At 42.5% G+C, this 17,841-nt stretch overlaps 1 protein-coding gene and 1 long non-coding RNA gene across 2 annotated transcripts in view; both read right to left on the bottom strand.

The window, feature by feature from the left end:
* The window catches only part of LOC124292632, a 134,026-nt gene that overhangs the window by 75,865 nt on the left and 40,320 nt on the right, over positions 1-17,841 (bottom strand). The window lies entirely within an intron of this gene.
* The window catches only part of LOC124292633, a 28,732-nt gene continuing 21,346 nt past the window's right edge, over positions 10,456-17,841 (bottom strand). The window contains exon 4 of the long non-coding RNA XR_006902522.1: positions 10,456-11,385. This is a non-coding gene — a long non-coding RNA (uncharacterized LOC124292633). The remainder of the gene's footprint in view (positions 11,386-17,841) is intronic.

Genomic DNA, 17,841 nt, shown 5'->3' with positions numbered 1-17,841 from the left:
GGAGTATATTCAACCGAACGCTTCGACGGCCGAACGGAGACGGGATCAACGTCGGGTATGGAAGAAGGTGTACGTGTAAGGTAGGTACATGTGATGCGAAGTAAAGTTTATTCGTGTTCCCTACGCCGCCAAAAAAGATACGATCTTCCCGCGCGTCGTCTAATTTTACTTTCCAAGTTCCACGCCGGCTGAGTACCTCGGCGATAGTCTGACACGTGCAAACTTCTGCTTAGACGGCCTCCGAATATTAATAACGTCACCTGAGTCTCGTTGCCGGCGAGCTTTACACTCGCCACTTAGAAGCTTTTACAGTCTACGGAACTCTCAAGTTAGCGAGAGTTCGAATAAAAATTGTACGTGCCATGCCTTGCGTGCGAGTATTTAAACAATAATTTCCCGATCGTAAATACCGGAAACGTTTTCTCCGAGAACTGAATTCTGATCCGTCGAACAACTTTAAGGATCTTTCAAGCTGACCTCTTCCTTCGTGTCGCAGACCTACGAAGTTCAGGAACGAGCTTTGCGATCTTCTTTGATCTTCGATGAGAAGGAATTAGAAATAATAAACGGCGATAAGTTGCGATCGGGATTAAAAAGTAAACCATGATTTTCATTCCCTGGCTGTAGATTTTTCGATAACAATTACGGAGAAGTGGATTAATTTTTCCACAGCGTGGCAGGCAAGCTGCGTGTGTATGAAATCGTACCATCGCATCGCAGAGTTAGGCAGACTGTATCTACGTGTGCCCGGTTAATTACGGTTGATAAAAGTTTCGGCCGAGCAAGCTGAAAATATTATACAGAGAAGCATGTGCCGGCGGTATGAGTAATTGAAATTTACTTAATAAACGAAGCTACCGCGTAATTAGCGTCTGGCTAATTTATTAGCGCAACTGCAGTCAACTGCAAAACAAAACAGAGGAACAATCATCTTTTGCAAAGCTGTGGACGAGTGTTTCTTTTTTTTTTTATATCATTTATCGTTCTGCCGCTTGTAATTGAATTAAACCAGACGAAAGAGAATAATCTGTACAAATAAATCCGTACAAAGATTAGATTTTATCGACAAAAGAAACGGTATTACTAGTCGATTTTATACATTCGTTTTTTCAACACACAAAGAAGACAATATCACGATTTTAGTAATAACGGATACAGCGTCCGTCCTCTATTTTTAGGTTAAATTTACAAGTATTCGAATCGAGTGTCAGTAATATTACTTGTACTCCAGAGTATAAAGAAGTCGACTGTTCGCGATAAAATGTAGAAAATACAACCGAGTGCATAATGCACGGTGCAACAGAGGTCTAACAATAAGTACAGAGGAGGAGTCGATGGTACTCAAAGGCACGTGGTAAGTTCCGGAGTACCTTCGCTGCATACGTCAGTAGTAGAACCTATATCCATAGTGTCTAGTCTATCGTAACTACGCTGCTGCACGAGTGAGGGGTGTTCACCTCGCAATGAGTTATCGGATGACCGCAAGAACCGCCGACCAATACCTCGCTCGGTTGGCTCTGGAACTCTTGCCTGTAGCAAGTAAGCCACACCAAACAATCATGCAACGTGGCCGCTTGTATCACGAGGAAATTACAAACAATTTCCTTGCGCAGTATCGCCTCGCGGTCCAGCTCGTCTTAGCGTTATCTAACTCTGCAACACTGCTGTTACACGGATATATAATACGGAGTCTCCGAGGGGCCATTCAACTATTGGCTAACGTATTTTTTGCAAATTTTTTCATCCAACCTCTAGTGATAACGATTGATAACATTTGCTGGTTTGCCCAGTACTGTTTTTTTAACGATAGCTTTAACGCTCTTTGAAAAGTTTATTGGAAAATCGATCGATTACCTGGGAATGGCAGCAATGCCATTTATAGTTACATCTTGTTTAATTCATTCCTGCTTTATTAAATAGTAATTATTAATAATTAATAATACACATCAACATGTTCGATAAGACTTGTATTCGTTATTCATTGAGTATTAAATACATTGTATATTGTCTTTCTTCTTAAATGCATGCAATAAACATTATATTTGCTAGGATATCACTATTGAACAATTCATGCATTACTAACCCATCCTTTTAAAGAAATTCTCTATATTCTTAAGTAGGCGGAATGTTGGTTTTCAGCAGGCACTTCGAATTCCCTATATTAGCTAAGGCTTGCCTCGAATGCCTACTGCTATATGATAACATTTGATAAAGTTTCTCTAAACGGCTTACCCCTGTTTTAGCGTTAGCTAATACTTGAACGGCTCCGAGGAGATCCATAAACGTTAGACCTCAAGTTGCCGAGAAAACTCGATCAAAGGTACGGTAGTTCGTCCTCAAAAATTCCGAGGCAGTGAAACGAGTTTCGAGATTTCCTGCTTGAACATTCGAGAGTAAAACAACGTTCCATGAATAAATTAAGACCGTCTACAGTATCATCTAGTCTGTTACAGCGTCTTGATCTGTTTCAAAGCGAACAACGATTTGAACCTCGAATCCACCCTCTTTTTTAAACGATGCACAGTGAATAATTCGGTGAAATATTCCGCGTTTCGAAAGCTCAACGTATGGAAGCGAAAGTACGGCAGTCGATCCGAAGCCCTCTACCGCTAATAACATGCCTTGTAACTATCCCCCGCAGCAGCTATACTACGGATCGAGCATTCATTCCACGCGATGAACTACCCTGGTGAATCCTGTCATGTATTAGTGATTAGATTCGCCCCTTAGAGTCGCGGTAGCAGCAGCAGCAGCAGCAGCGACAGCAGTGAGTCGCGTCGTCGACACAGAAGGGGAGTTCTCTGTAGTACATGTAGCTATGGCAAGCCCCATGAATTATACGGTCTCCGTGTAAATGTGCAGTGTGCTACAACCGAATGACGTGGCTGACGATGAAAACGTGTCGCACAACGCCCGTTTTATACGCTCTCCGGTGTTGCGTTATCGCGGTGTTCTAGCGGCTCTGAAAGGAAAATTGCATCTATTTCCCCATTGGTCGAAGGGAGGTTTGACGCGATTTACCGCAAGGACACAAAGCGATGTTCAGTTTGAAAATGTTCGTATAACCGGTCCTTCTTCGACGTGCCTAGAAGCATTTCTCACGAGTAGGGTGCTCTTCCTATCCGTGTACTATGCGAGTACTCCGTAAAAGTACCCCAATTAACGTTCACGTTTTCAACTGGCGTACCACCGAATTACCTAACCAGGCAGCTTAAAGCCGGAAATTCTTTGTCCCACTGACACGGTCCTGCGAATTCCATCGGCGAAAGAGACACGCGTCCGTTGTGGATGGGGTCGGTGGAGGTGCGGCGGACTCAAAGCGAATCCTTAATTTCACTAACGACCACGATGATCACGTGACCCCGGCTCGACCCGACGTCGGTTAAACGTGGGTTACGCGAGTTCCGTACTACTGCAGGTTTGCAGGGTTCTTCTCGTCGAGTGTATTTGCAAACACATCCTCGCGCGGCGTTCTCCTCTCATTTACTCTCCTCTCCTCTGCTCTCCTCCCCTGGATGCGACTCGGTCAAAAACAGAGCAGGCAAGTCCGTTCATTAAAATAAATGGTGGATTACGAGGGCGAGATGAATGGGGCAAGGGTTGCCCGAGTTTCGTCGCTGATTGCGTGTATCGTGAAAGTATGTGCCTCGATTCTCCACGCAGCGAGCGGGGCCCCCGGGCCCAAGGGCCCGAGTCCCAAGGGTCGATCACGTGCGGAACGCAGCGTGTCTAATCAGTAGCGTTCTTCGTCCGCATTCGGGCGTTTCGAGTTTCGCGAACGGACGTTATTATTGGCGCTCGATTTCGCGTCGCCGATTCAATGAGAGACGAATAAATCGGATTTTGATCAAACTTTTTCCGAGCCACTCTTCGCAAGAGGGGACGAAATTGAGCTCCGGAGGAAAACCGTTTTACTGCAAGCGAACGGCGAGGTTCGGTGCAGGCATAAAGCGGGCACTTGGCGCTGGGCTCGAATGGTTGGTTATAGGTACGTGGTCCGGGAATCGGGAGAAGGATTTTCCCGTGTTGACTCAGCGCGAGGAAACAAATTCTATTTGACTCGAATTGAAACGAAGCCGTCGACCACCCGGCGGTTCAAAATTAACGAGCATAGCGACGAGACGGTTTGATCTCCAGTTGTTACACGCTTGTACAAGCCCGCAGTTAATGGTTAATCATTTTCGTCCGAAACACTCTTCTCCTGTACAGTTTCGCCGCATTAGAAGAATCGGTGAAGCATCGAGCCCTGAACGCGTTACGGTCACGCTATTTTCAAAATTCAAATCATTCGACCATTTTTACTCTTTTTTTATCTTTGTTCTTGAATTATTTAACGTCCGTACCGTATATGTATGTATGCATATAGGATTCAAGCGCGATAATGATGCTAATGGGTGAATGAATAAATTCAGTAGCAAAAACTATTGTAGGTATACGAAGAGCGCGAGGAAAGTTGAACGGTAGACAACACGCTCGGCAACGGAGTGGGGAAAGTGTGGAAAAGGTTCGCAACTTAATCGCGGTAATGGAATTTAAGGGTTTTTCTTCGGCAAGCTTCGCCGGCGCCGCTTCCTCGTTCGCATGAGTTAACTTGAGCCAACTTTGGTGGATTCTTGGTTGATTAACAAACGGAGGGGACGAATTTAGATCCAGGGAGCTTGACAAGGGAGACTCGCAACGCGGATGCGAGGAGGAGAAGAAGGAGCGAGTTCGAAAATGTATAAGAATAAGGCTAAACTAGGATAACGTAGGTATGTACGTATATATGCACGGAGCGAAACGAAACGAACTTGCAAAGATTTCCCATCTTTGGGGCTGAAAACTTCGCCAGGGAATTCTTATCAAAATGTAAATTTGCCCTGGGTTTTTCCCTCCTCGCTTTGTCCTCCACCACCACCTCCTTCTCTTGTCCCTTTCCTCTCTCTTCACCTTCACCGTCACTCTTTACACTTGGCACCGTTTTTTCTTCTCCTCTTTCTACTTCTGCAGGGTATGAATCCTCCAGAGCTGCAAAAGCGACGTCGACAGCTTCAACGAGTAGCTTTAAACCTTGACTCGAATCAGATTCGTCGCGGCCCAACAGCTGCCCGACAATGTTGAAAACCATACGTAACGCACCGCGATAAAAATGATTCCTTTTTATCGGAGAACCGGATGTTCCCTGAATATAGTTTCTGGAAGTGTGAATTATATTTCATTGCGAAAACAAGTAAATCGCATACGGTATAATTAACTTTTGAGTTATTATCGAACTCGACAGCTGAACAAAGGAATCTTGTATCGTATTTTCTACATAATTGAATCAGCCGTGAAGAAGTTTTGAAAATTATTCTTAGATAAATATTCAAACTCACCAACTACCACTGTTCATTTTTTGGTTCGTATAAAAATAGCAAAGATTCCCAGTCACATTTAAATTTCTAAGTAACATAATTTTCTGCAAATCTCGGAAGCACGTGCTTTTATCTTTCATGTTACGAAGTTTACAAACACTTGTAACTTGATCTTACATTCGCCATTTGAATTGTATGAAATTGCTAGATAAAATAAACAATTGAACAATCTTTATAAGATTATACACATGGTAGTAACGGAATAATGCTTCTAAACATTGAGCTCTTGGTATAATCGATGCATACGTAATGATGCATTTGTATTATTCAAAAATACGTTCAGTCAGAGCCACTCGTCGTCATCGTAGTGGGTCAAGTGCAGGTTACCCACAATTCGCTTCAGCACTGTATCACTCAGTGCATACCAAATCCGTACAACTCCACGAGTTTACCTAGTACTTCCGAAATCCGAGCGGTAGGAGCTTAGCTCCATATACATACAATAAACACAAGTAGTGATATATACGATGAATTTGAAAATGAAAATTCATTGTCTCTACCGCACCCCTGTGTCAAGTGGTATAAAAACTAAAAAAAAAAAACTAAAAAAATAAAAAAAAAAAAGGAAAATGCGATCGTAATACCCCCCCCCCCCCCAAAGGCCCTTTGTCAGCTGGAATACTTCCATTCGACGGACTCAGCAGTTCCACGGGGTGATTACCCCTAGAGCTGCACACGGCAGTCTGGTGGATGTTTTCCCCCCTGGGGAAGGAGGCCTAGTTTCGATTCCCCTCGCCGTTTACTCGGTGCAGTTTTTCCCGGTGTCCCGTAGTGCGTACGTCCCTGAGTCCGTGCCGAGGTTAACCCCCCGGCGCAGTGCCGATTCGCCCCTAGCACGGTGCACGGTATCGTTGTACAGGGTGATACAGGACCGAGGAAGAATAGAACGAAGGCGACGGCCTTCCTCCGTTCTACACGCGAATCGACAATTTTCGCGGTTCGCGTTTTGCGGCCAAGGCGAGGCGAGGCGAGGCACGCTCGTGAGATATGCCGCCGGATAGGATATCCAAGTACGCGGTGCCTCCCCCTTCCTCTGGCCCTCCTGCCCCTTCACCCAACCACGGTGTTGTTATCACGCCCGTTAGCTGCACGAGTTCGGGTTGCGGGCAAACGGTTGATTGGAGTGCTGCCAAGCCCAGCGGCGACTTTCGATCATCACAAATTTTATTAACATCAAATTATACTTCGCTTTTTTAATTTATATTTACCCATGGAAACACGATTCATCAAATTTCGGTCAAAATTGATATCTGACTGAAATTTTTATGTGTTATAGCGTACACCGAGTCGTTTACGAGAAACACGTTGGTCAATTTGGTCAATTTTATCATATTTGCAAATAGATCCTTTGTCGTCGAATTTTCAACACTTCCTGCCATCGGACAAGAAAGTCATCCGATGTGTCTCTTGCGTAAGCAGGTCTGATTTTTCCAAACTTAGTCATCTATTTTGAATTGGATAGTAAGAAGATGCTGCTGGAGATTTTTTTTTTTTTACTCGTGTCTTCGACATATTCAGTGCTGTATAATACGCGAAGGACTAGAAAATAAATTTTATTAAAACTTAAACTATTTTTTATAATATTACATCGTACGCTGTATAACATATGAAAATTTTCACCTCTAAGATCTAGCTGAAAGTTTGCCTATCAGCCCACACGATTAAACAACTTTTCCTCAATCCTATACATGTTCCATGTTCCATGGCCGATTGGCGCGATAATGCCGACCGATGTGCACGCACCCTAAAATTCGCGTTTGCGTAGCTCCTGCGATTCGAGGGGGTCTCGTTGCAGCGTCGAGGGTTGTCGACTGCGCGGAGGAGGTGGAGGTGGAGGAGGAAGAAGAGGACGAGGAGGAGGCGGCGGCGGTGGCGGCGATGCTAGAGGGCTGCCATAATGTAGATGGGGTGCGGATAACGTGGGGTGGCAGTGGCGCCCAACCAAAACCCAGAACAACCATTCGCCGCATGCGGGCGACTCGGCATGACGGGCTCTTCAAATTTTGGTTTACCTCAAATTTTTCCACTTCGCTTTTCCATCTTTCTCAGCTTTCAAATTTTGGTTTACCTTAAATTTCTTCACTTCGATTATCCATTTCTTCCCAGCTTTCAAATGTTGGTTTACATGAAATTTTGGTTTACCTTGAATATTTTCACATCGCATTTCCATTCTTTGTCAGTTTTTTTTAAGCTTTTCCTTCCACCTCGTCCCTCGTTTTGAAAAAAATCAGAGCATGTTTTATCCAGACACAGTCGTACGTAGGCACGTTGTTACGCGTCAAGACGACCCAGGATTATATCGACAGTCACGATGTGATGGAAATATTTGTTATGTACATAACCTATACGCGCCCGGACGATATTATCTGTCCTGTTCTTTATACCGTGGCCGCGGTAGCGGGAACGGATTCGAAAGGCTGGTAGGCGGGCATATAATATCACGCATAAAGCATCGGGAAGCGTTCTTCTTCTGCTACGTGTTGCAAATGTTCTGATTATATATCGAAGATCCGATCTCCGACGGTTTCGCAGCGAATAACTTTTAAAGCCTTGGGCTGCGCGCTCGCGATGAGATTAAGGCGTTCAGGTAGTCGGAGCTCTGGCTTCGAAAAGAGGATAATGCGAGCCTTCGGAAGCCGCAATCGCTCGAGTTCGTGATCTCAGACACGTAGGTTTACTAAATTCGGTGTTCTTCGAACGTCTAGAAGCTGACGGCTGATGGCTAGTTTTCGTTTTAGAGCAGTCACGGCATGCAGGGCACGATGAAAATTCTTTGTTCAAAAGTTATAACAATTAACTTAATTGCCACCTCGTTTGCCTGCGTATCCGAAAACTGTGGTATTTCACACGTATATTTGTACAATTCGTTGGACGAATAATATTTAATAATAAGCGGACATAAAACTCAGAACGAAAACATCGATTATCAAATTCTTCTACGTTGTATGGAGTAGGTCAACGCAACTGTACATTTTAGCTTTTCCATTGCTAGGTAACAGTAACGGAGCTAACCAAGATTGTTGGAAGGCAACATTTTTTTCGTACAGTAGGTAGTGCGATTTTTTCAAAGGCTTAGAATTGTCCATCATTTATTTATTTCATTTTTTTTTTAAACGTATCACGTATCGTGCTTTGCGAAAATGGGGAAATTCACCCCTTGACCAAAACGCCAACTTCGTTAGGAACGTGGTTGTTCCTCTTTGTCCCAGCAAATTTTCCAATACTTTCCATTTGTCCGTATTTCCACGTCATTCGTGACCACCCCACAGCCGCCATACGTGTACCCAACAAAACCTGGATAAAAACTTATACCTACGTTATAAATTTCTCGTCTTGAAATTCACGCTGATTGGATCCTTTTCAAAAATTCTAAATTGCTTCGGTGATATTTCAAACGGCGGGTGAAGAGCGGTTAGGTATTTAAAAAAATTTCAATGTAAGAAACGTTTCGCTGTTGTTGGCGAGCTGATACAATGAACATCCAGCAGTCCAGGGCCACACCTTAAAGCGCGGCGCTGAAATTTGGTATGCGAATTTCAGGGTCTATAGGTGTATTTGCATTCTGTGTAACAACCAACGAGAGTATTTGACACGAATAAAAGAAGAAAAGATAAAAAAAAATAAATAAAGAAGGAGAAAAAAAAGTTGCACCATACACAGTCACCTTGATTTTAATATTTGGAACAAAGTTTTATCCGGGATATGTGAGCCGCCAGAGGTTAGCGGGAATAGATAGAACCACCACCGTTCATAGAATGGGTTCGGCGATAAGTGAGCTGTTATACCATGCATATTATACTATATATATATATATATATATAAACATATGTAGGTGTACGTATATTCGAAGATATATAATAATAATACGGCGTCGTGTACAAAACCTCGTGTACAGTTACGCGACGGCAACGAGCAATCAGTCGCTTCTCGAGTCCAAGAAAAGGGTTGGTTATCTTTCAGTGTCGACAAAAGTTTGTGGGAAGTGATGACGTCGGTCCTTGCTTTACAAGACTCGAGTCTGGCTCGTGTCAATGCTCTCAAAAGTTACTGTTTGAATACACCGTAAAATTGGCAAACAGTCGAGTACAACATCACCTGGTGAAAACGGTGTCTCAGAATTATTCCACGAACAGGTGAAACGTATGCATACCTATATATATATATATATATATAAATACATAGGCGTATAATACGATACGTGTACAGCTTTGGAATGAAACACCTGCAGTTATAACGAGTTACATCGGGTTTTGTTTCATATGAAAGTATAATGCAAATTTCAAAACGAATTTTTTGCGTTAGTGCACCTACAAAAACGTGCGAACTGCGCGTTCACACATAATATCGTGTATTTACACGTAGAAATTTTTTAATTTCTTCTTTTTCCCCCTTTTTTATTTGTTGAGGAAGAAAAAAAGTATAATGGTCCGGCAGCTACGCAAGCGACGTGTCCTTCCTTCGTTTCTATTTTTCGAAACTAGCATCACCGTTTGGCAAGCAAGGTGGATATTATATGTACTCGTATATTCGCATGGTCGTAACATTGCACCTGTGTCTACGGGCAAGGCGGACCTTTCGCATGATGAAACACGTGGTTGCAGGCAGCGAACGATTTTCGAACAAAATGAAATTACAAAACAAATTGAAAAACAAGAAAAGAAAATTAAATAAAGAAAATCGTATTTAAATATAACGAACGGTGGGATAAAAATTGTGAAAAAAAAAAAAAATTCTCTCCGAATACCTCCCATGCAGATGCGTATGACGGATCAATACCTGTATATAATACATGAAAAGGTATGATGGGCACATTTGTATGTATAAACAATACACGTAGGCACACGAGCATATTATAGGTATAAATTTATCCGCGTGTATCGTGTAAAAGGGAGGCAGAGAATAAATAATGATGATAAAATAATAACAATGAGAATACCAATAAATAATAGTAATAATAACAATAACAATAATAATAATATGAAAAAAATAATAATAAAAACAACAATAACCAGGATGAAAGCAAATCCGCTGGTAAAGGATTATTGATTATGATTACGCTGATGTGTGTAAGGTAGACCGTTATTTGATGAAAATTCAGAGGAGGGAAAATTAATGTTTGAAATATATTAAAAATGAAACAATAAACAACGTATACGTGTACCGTGAAAAGAAAAAAAAAAAAAAAAAACTGAGGCCATATCGACAACCTGCAAAAACCTAATTCAATCTTTAACTGAAACGACTGATTATCGTGGAGATTATTTAACAGTAATAGCGACATCTCTTCAATGTTACTTATGTATAATAATTTTTCAGCGAATTAGTATATTTGTCACCCCCCCTCCCCAAGTCCTTTTCTCTGTGTTATTTAAACATTTCATTACCATTTACCTGTTACAGAATTCAATTCTAAGGGTTGCTAGAAACCTTACAGAAAATGAAACATCACATTTTCTTGACCTGCTTCGAAAACGGAGTAACCAACAATACTGCGCCTTCTCGGTAAAATGCAGGACCGAAGAATAGTTCTAGGAACGGTCTAGGAACGAAAAACGTAGAAAGGACGTATAGCAGGTATCTGACGGGGAAAGGTCCCCATGCCCAGACTTCCTTTGAAGAGAGACCTGCAGCGCAGGTCAGACGATCGTCTGGCCCAGCCGAGGGGTAGCGGCGCGACACGCATTCCCAGTCTCCGGTTGAGGGATCCCGGGTTCTCTCGTCTCGTTCTCCCGCATCCCGGGCTCGGTTGGACCGCGAGGTACCTACGATGAGATCCGAAGTCTGGAGCGAGTGTGTCCGTAAGCGACCTTCGCCGTGGGATCGGGGAGTGACCGCCACAGGGACTTTTCTGGGGTCAGCTTAGCGGGGCGTAGTCGGCGGATATCTCGTCCTCTGCTTCAGCGGCAGCGATTCAGCTTCCGAGGCCGGTAGCCGAGAATTCTTTCGTCCTTCGTCTGGGGCGGCTTATGAAAACAGGAGTGCGGTCTGCAGTCTGTCGAACAGGTTATTGTTCACCTCGGATTCTTGTATAATGTAACATTGTTATAAATTCATCGAACGAGGTCGGGTTTATGGTTGAGATAGGTCAGGTCGGGGATATTCGAACCATGACGTTAATTTTTCATTCCCACTCCGCTGCCTCTCCTCTTCCTTCCTATAGCTGCGGGCAGCAGGTGGACGAAAGGCAAAAGACAAAGCGTTGTGAAGTGAGGAATTAGGATTAACGTTGTAAGCTGCGCGTAAAACTCTGGGTCTGTCGAATCGGGAGTGGCCGCGATCTTTTCCTTATACCTCGTGTAGTATCTAATGACGAATAGGGGGGAGGAGAAAAGCAGCGAGAGAGAGAGAGAGAGAGAGAGATATTTGTGCCGATAACAGTATTAGACAATGTAGCCACGTAGCGTCACAATAAAAATTACGAGGCTGAAGTTAGTAACTTTAACGTAACGATACACCAAGCGAAAAAGTAATTATTGTGCAATTTTAGGATGTCTTTCAACCCGTTGGCTTTTCAGAATCAGTGTTATATTTTGTTTATAACGGTTCACCAAATTTCGGAAAGTCACATAGACGCGATTTAGCGATGTTTCCAAAACATGCGTCGTTACACTAACGTTACTAACTACATCCTCATTAAAAATTACTCTGCGATTAAAAAAAAAATAAATAAATAAAGAGAAGGTGGGAGGGAGGGAGGGCGAAAGGAGGGAATACTGAAAAATTCTCGTCTCGAAAAGGAGGATGTTCAGGGGGGTGGCGGGGTGGAAGGAATCAGCCCCGACAGGGAGCGCCATTGAAGGGGGTACATAAGTGAAAGGGTATAATGAAAGGTTATTCAGCCTTGAGATGAAAAAGACGAGGAGGCGGTCATTCCCCTGCGTAAGGTGAAGAAAACTTGGCCGCGGTCGGACCCTCGGCCCGACTCCACAGACCGTCCAGGTCCAGGTCCAGGTCCACTGACCGGAGCCAAGGCGACGTCGGCCGTCGGAGTCGAGTCGGCGGGGGCTGACCAGTCCCAACGCGGTGGTTATGCAGAGGTTCTCGACGTGCGTTTCCATCCTTCTCGAGACGGACGACGGGCTCTACTACCTTTTCGAAAAATATGTGTGTCGGTAGGCCGAGAAGGCCGGTGACGGGATGGAAAGGGAGGAGAAAAAATTAAATTGAAAAAACAAAAGAAAAGAAAAAATTATTACCGGATCCCGCGTGCGTTCTGCGTCGCCGGTCGCCGACGACTAACTCGTAACCACCGCAACGGCGGACAGGCTCGACCGCGATTATGATCGTGGTACGATTTTGTGGTCTCGCCGAAGATTATCTCAGGCGATCTTACGCGACGTCGAATTTTCATAGCGATATAAAAATTGCCAGCGGCAACGATTCGTTCCTGTTCGCCAAATCATAATGATAGGATTCCAGTATGTTTTTTTTTTTCTTGTCCTTTCCATCCCTGTTTTTGCGACCATAGGCGGTATATTCACGTCCGCGTACATGGGTATACTACAGGTAGCAAGGTTGAACCAGTTGGTGGAAAATTTTTAAACAATAAACGTGGGTAGAGCTGTGTATATTATAAAGTATTGCGCTGTGTCACCTTGTCAAATGCCAAATGCGAGACCCTGGCGAAGGTCGTCTTGGTGCCCGACGTAAGTGGCGCGAATCGCGTGTTCGCGAAACTCGGCGTCATTTTCTAATAATACAAATCGATTTCCCTCGAAGAGTAGTATTCTCCAGAGCATCGCCAACTCGGAAAACACAACGCTCCGATCGTTCGTGAATCGGTGATAACGCGGCAACCGTCGACGCTATCATCGACGGATCACGGGTGGAACATGCCTGTTCTTATCGTTCCGCCACGGAGTCGCACATTCGCCAACGAACTGCACCGTCCAGTGTAGGCAACGACGATCCATTAACAGCAACAGCAACAACAGCAGCACGCGAGTTACCGATGAATAATGAATGGACAGGAAAGTGCAGTATTGCGCAATGGTCCCGGTGCATTACGGTGTGTGTGTACGGTGGGCATGCAGGCGTATATATATATGTGTGTGTAAACGTATATATATATACACATATGTGCGGTGGAGAACAGTGGGCGCCAAGTCGAACCTGCGCTATGATCGAGCACCACCACCGTCAAGTATACAAGGCGCAACAAAACTTGACACAATGGTGCTCTCACACGGCGAGTCCAGCTTTTGGATATGGTCTTATGAGGGATGCGAAGCCGCCTCGCAGCACGCTCAGATGACTCGTAATAAAGCTGTGCATTGTGTACGACGTGGGTACGTGGGATGTAGTTTAGTTGTCGTGGTGACCCTGCACCCAGTAAATAAATTCATACATGGAGCATTCCGTGCCAACTACGACGCCGATTTTGCGTGAACTTTAAAATAGCGATTCGGGGATCGAAAAAGTGATTACTAAATTATATCGATTTTTTTTTTTTTTGTTTTTTTATCACGAGTTAAAAAGTTGTCTTATTTTCGCACTAGTTTATATCCAAACATCCGTCAGTCGTGCGAAAAAATCGTTGATAAAAAAAGTTATATTTTTTACCGATTATTTTGACGACTTCGTGCGTTATTATTGTTACTACTTTTTTTTCTGGCACAAACCATCTAAAACCGCAATAGAAAATACGGAACTTCTGCGACCTTACCGAAGACGGTGAGGGTTGGCGGCAGGTCGAGTTGGCATGGAATACTTCATACATGTATATGATACGCGAATCTGCCACGTGTGATGATGTGGCAGTGGATTTTTAGCCCTCTTGCATATCAATGGCGCCGCGATGGCTGCGTTATTTTTACCGTATCCACGACAAGTTCTCGCATACTCGCGCTCTCATGCTTCCATCGTAATGATCAAAGTATTCTCAAGATTGAATTAAACCCTTTTCAAGGTGAATAATTGCACCTGCTCGGTGCGTTTGACGAAGTCAGATTAGAGGCAGGAGATATCAACGAACGATGGTACTTGAAATTTTTCTGCTCTCATAAATATTACTTGCTCAATAGCTTTATTCACAATTCTATTCAAACGCAGTTAAGATATGGTTTCGGTTGTTGGTTGGTTATTTCGATTATCGTACACAATTAATTGCACAAAAACAATTTAAGCTCAACGCGTCAATTATCAAGCATGACGAATTAAATTGTTGCGATATTGTTAATTTTATCGAAAATTATAGATCGTTATACAAAGTTATTATCTTGCCGAACTTCAAAGGCCTTCGATGAACACATTACGATACCCACTTTTACTTTTAGCTGCGGGTAATGAAAGATCAGAGTCTCCGACTTTTACCTGATTATACTTCAAACGACTGACTATCTGCCGTAATAAAACTGTGTGATGAAAAAATTCCCCTTAGAGAGTTATAACTGAACAAAAATTCCTTGAAAATTTCTTCACCCTTCTATAAAGATGTCCAATAAATATGTAATTCTCTGAAAGCTCGAGGCTTGCGGCTACTCACTGTTTTCACTTCTTTCAGTTTTATGTATCTTGAATTCAAAGTACGTACACCGATGAATTCGATTGTAAGTGAATTTCCCAATTCATTATCATCACTGATTTTATTCGCACATAAACCTGTGAAATGCCAATTATGTTCATATACAATACGATCCATTCGTCATCTTTACTAAATCGAAATTTTCACAGTTTCAATTCCAGCTACATATCATTATATATAATTTACGTACGATATTATAAATGCGCAATTCTTACCACTGTTTTAGTACGGTTTAATTTAACGAAAGCTCGTAAATTATTTGCGGATAGTAATTTGAACTTTTTTTTTGTTTTCAAGCGAATTTCTTCACAAAGCTCGTGAGTCTAATTTCAAAATGCAGCTTATAGCACCAAAGAATCAAGGCCAAAAAGTAACCGGCAGCCGGTTTACCTTGGTGTCCGCCGCAAGTGAACACAGGTATAATAAGCCTAACGGAAGTGCAGGTAAATGCCTAATTGCGTTCGTACTTTTGTCCGATAATAAAAGTCATGATGAGAATTGTTGGGCGAATTGACGTCGGTCATTCTTGGATCCCGGAATACCTAAGTGTTTGCTTTTAGTATAACGGTTCTGCCCGCAGAAATGGCTCAAAGTGATTAACTAATTACATACGAAATAGCCGCTCATCATACGGAATAATCTGATTGTCAAACTAAGCCGTTATAAGCACACCTTGGAGTAGAAGACACGAACAAAAGAAACATTTACCCTTGAATGAAAAAAAAAAAATAAAATAAACTCAGAAATAGAAATGATTATTTAAGTAGTCGGTTTAATGTTCCAATTTGTTAATCATAATCAATATAGGTTCACGATCCTCAAATTAAAAACTTGACGATGGCAAGGCGATAGAAGAAAAAAAAAGTGTTTCGATGAATTTTTATAATATACAATATTCTTGTGATCAACATCATTCGTCATAGAATGAAGTCCAACCAATTTACCAGATGTTCAACAATATACAACGAAAATAAAATGAAGCAGCATCGATAATTCTAACAAAACAAGCTCTTGTTTAAAATATCATTATTTCCTATTTCTGCATGTTTGATAAGATCTTCGTAGTTTACGAATGTACTATATAAACATTCAACAAATACTCAATGTACAACCACGCCGCAATAAATTTTCAAAAAATCATCAATTTTCTTCGAATCAACCTCCTCAATTGCGATTACAACGACCGAAAGAGATGCAGACGGTGAAAAAAAGAGTCTGATGGTAGTGGTAATTTTAGGATTTGATACACAGCTGAGCCGCACATGGCCGGCTCTCTGAAACGCGTCAGATACAGCCTGCGATGGAGATAGGCGGTCTCCCTCCTCCCCCTTCCCGCCCTGCTGTATATCCTGCACGCACACCAACATTCTCCATCTCTCGCCGCCCTGCATCCTATATGCGCGCGTTCATTACGTTTTCGTTTGTGTGCGTCCGAATGCGCGTATACGTATATAACGAGAGTACTCCTCGACGTGTAGGCTTGAGATACGTACGTGCATTTCAGCAGCGGTGCAGACGCGCGTTGCGCCGCATGGCAGGGGGTGTAGGACCCCCGGGGCGATGCCCCCAGCTTCGCTCTCCCCCCTCCCTTTGAAAAACCCCGGGGGAGAGTATTAATAATTTAATACCACGGGCAGCTTTAATTCTTTAAAGTACGAAGCACCGCGCGCGCTCGTTTTACTATATACATATATATATATATATATGCATATGCATATACACTACACCTACACCAATCGTTTCAACGAGGGACTTTCTCTGTGTGCGAAAACAGGGCGCCTCCCCCCCGTCCACCCACCCCTTCATCAACGACGGGTCGGAGCCATTGCCAAATCCAGATTTCATTATATATCCGCACGATCGGACCGAAGGGGGTTTCAGCTTGAGTTGTATTCTCGACTAATTTGGCACATTGGTATATATATATATATGTTATTGGTAATATATTATTGGTAATAAGTATATCTTTCAGGGCATCAATAAACAGCTAGGAATTCAAAATTTTCATTCCTTGAAAATTCTCCAAGTTTTTTGGAGCCTGTACGGAATATTTTTACAAGTTAAGAAAATCGGTATTATGTAAATTCACTAACTGAAGAACAGTGTAAGACATAGATCGCGTCACTTGTAGAAAGAATTGAAATTGTCACGAGAGATATTCGAACCGCCCGGACCAGGTAAATGAAACGACAAATGTGCATACGTACGATGTTGGAAAAAAAATTTACAGCGTACCGAAGAGCAAGACCGAAACTCAAGTCAATAATACAGATGTCTGTAAAAAATGGAGAGAAAAATCTGGCTATTTTTAGAAATGACACTGCATATTTTATAGAGAATTCAAATTCCCTGTAAATTCCTCGAGTTCCCTGGACGTCCTGACGCTCACCGGAGATTCGAAGCGTTCTGTGTACTTCGGCTTTTTGCTGCTTGTATTTAGGACTGTTGTAAACTTTTCAGTTTCAAAATTTTCTGACTCATGGTTTTGCGGCTTCTAGAAACCGCTGGTGGTGTTGTCCAAATTCACAAAGGATCACGGGGTACGAAATATTCTACAATTAATCGGGGGTGTTGTGAAAAAAATTGGAATACATTTTCATTAACAAGATGTTTTTGCCCATCTACGAAACTGCAGATAATGGAAATATTCTAAAAATAATTCCGCTATTTTTCTTTACTTTTAATTGTCTAAAATTATCAACGCTGAATATGAATGAATTTGAACAGTCGTGACTGAATATTTAGTAATAATTATCCCTGAATTTCAAAAGAGTATAAAGATTTCGCGATAATTTTTTAGACATTTTCCAGACGGTACAAAGAATTCAATATTAATTCCACAAAACTCTGAAGACCCTTCACAATAAATAGTTCTAATATACTACTCTCTAAGATTCGTCAATACTTTTTTCTCTCAATTTAAAC

The sequence above is a fragment of the Neodiprion lecontei genome, chromosome 1 (assembly GCF_021901455.1).
Source record: "Neodiprion lecontei isolate iyNeoLeco1 chromosome 1, iyNeoLeco1.1, whole genome shotgun sequence".
Taxonomy (NCBI): Eukaryota; Metazoa; Arthropoda; class Insecta; order Hymenoptera; family Diprionidae; genus Neodiprion; species Neodiprion lecontei.
The sequence above is the reverse complement of the archived record's forward strand: the minus strand, read 5'-3'. Positions and strand labels throughout refer to the sequence as shown.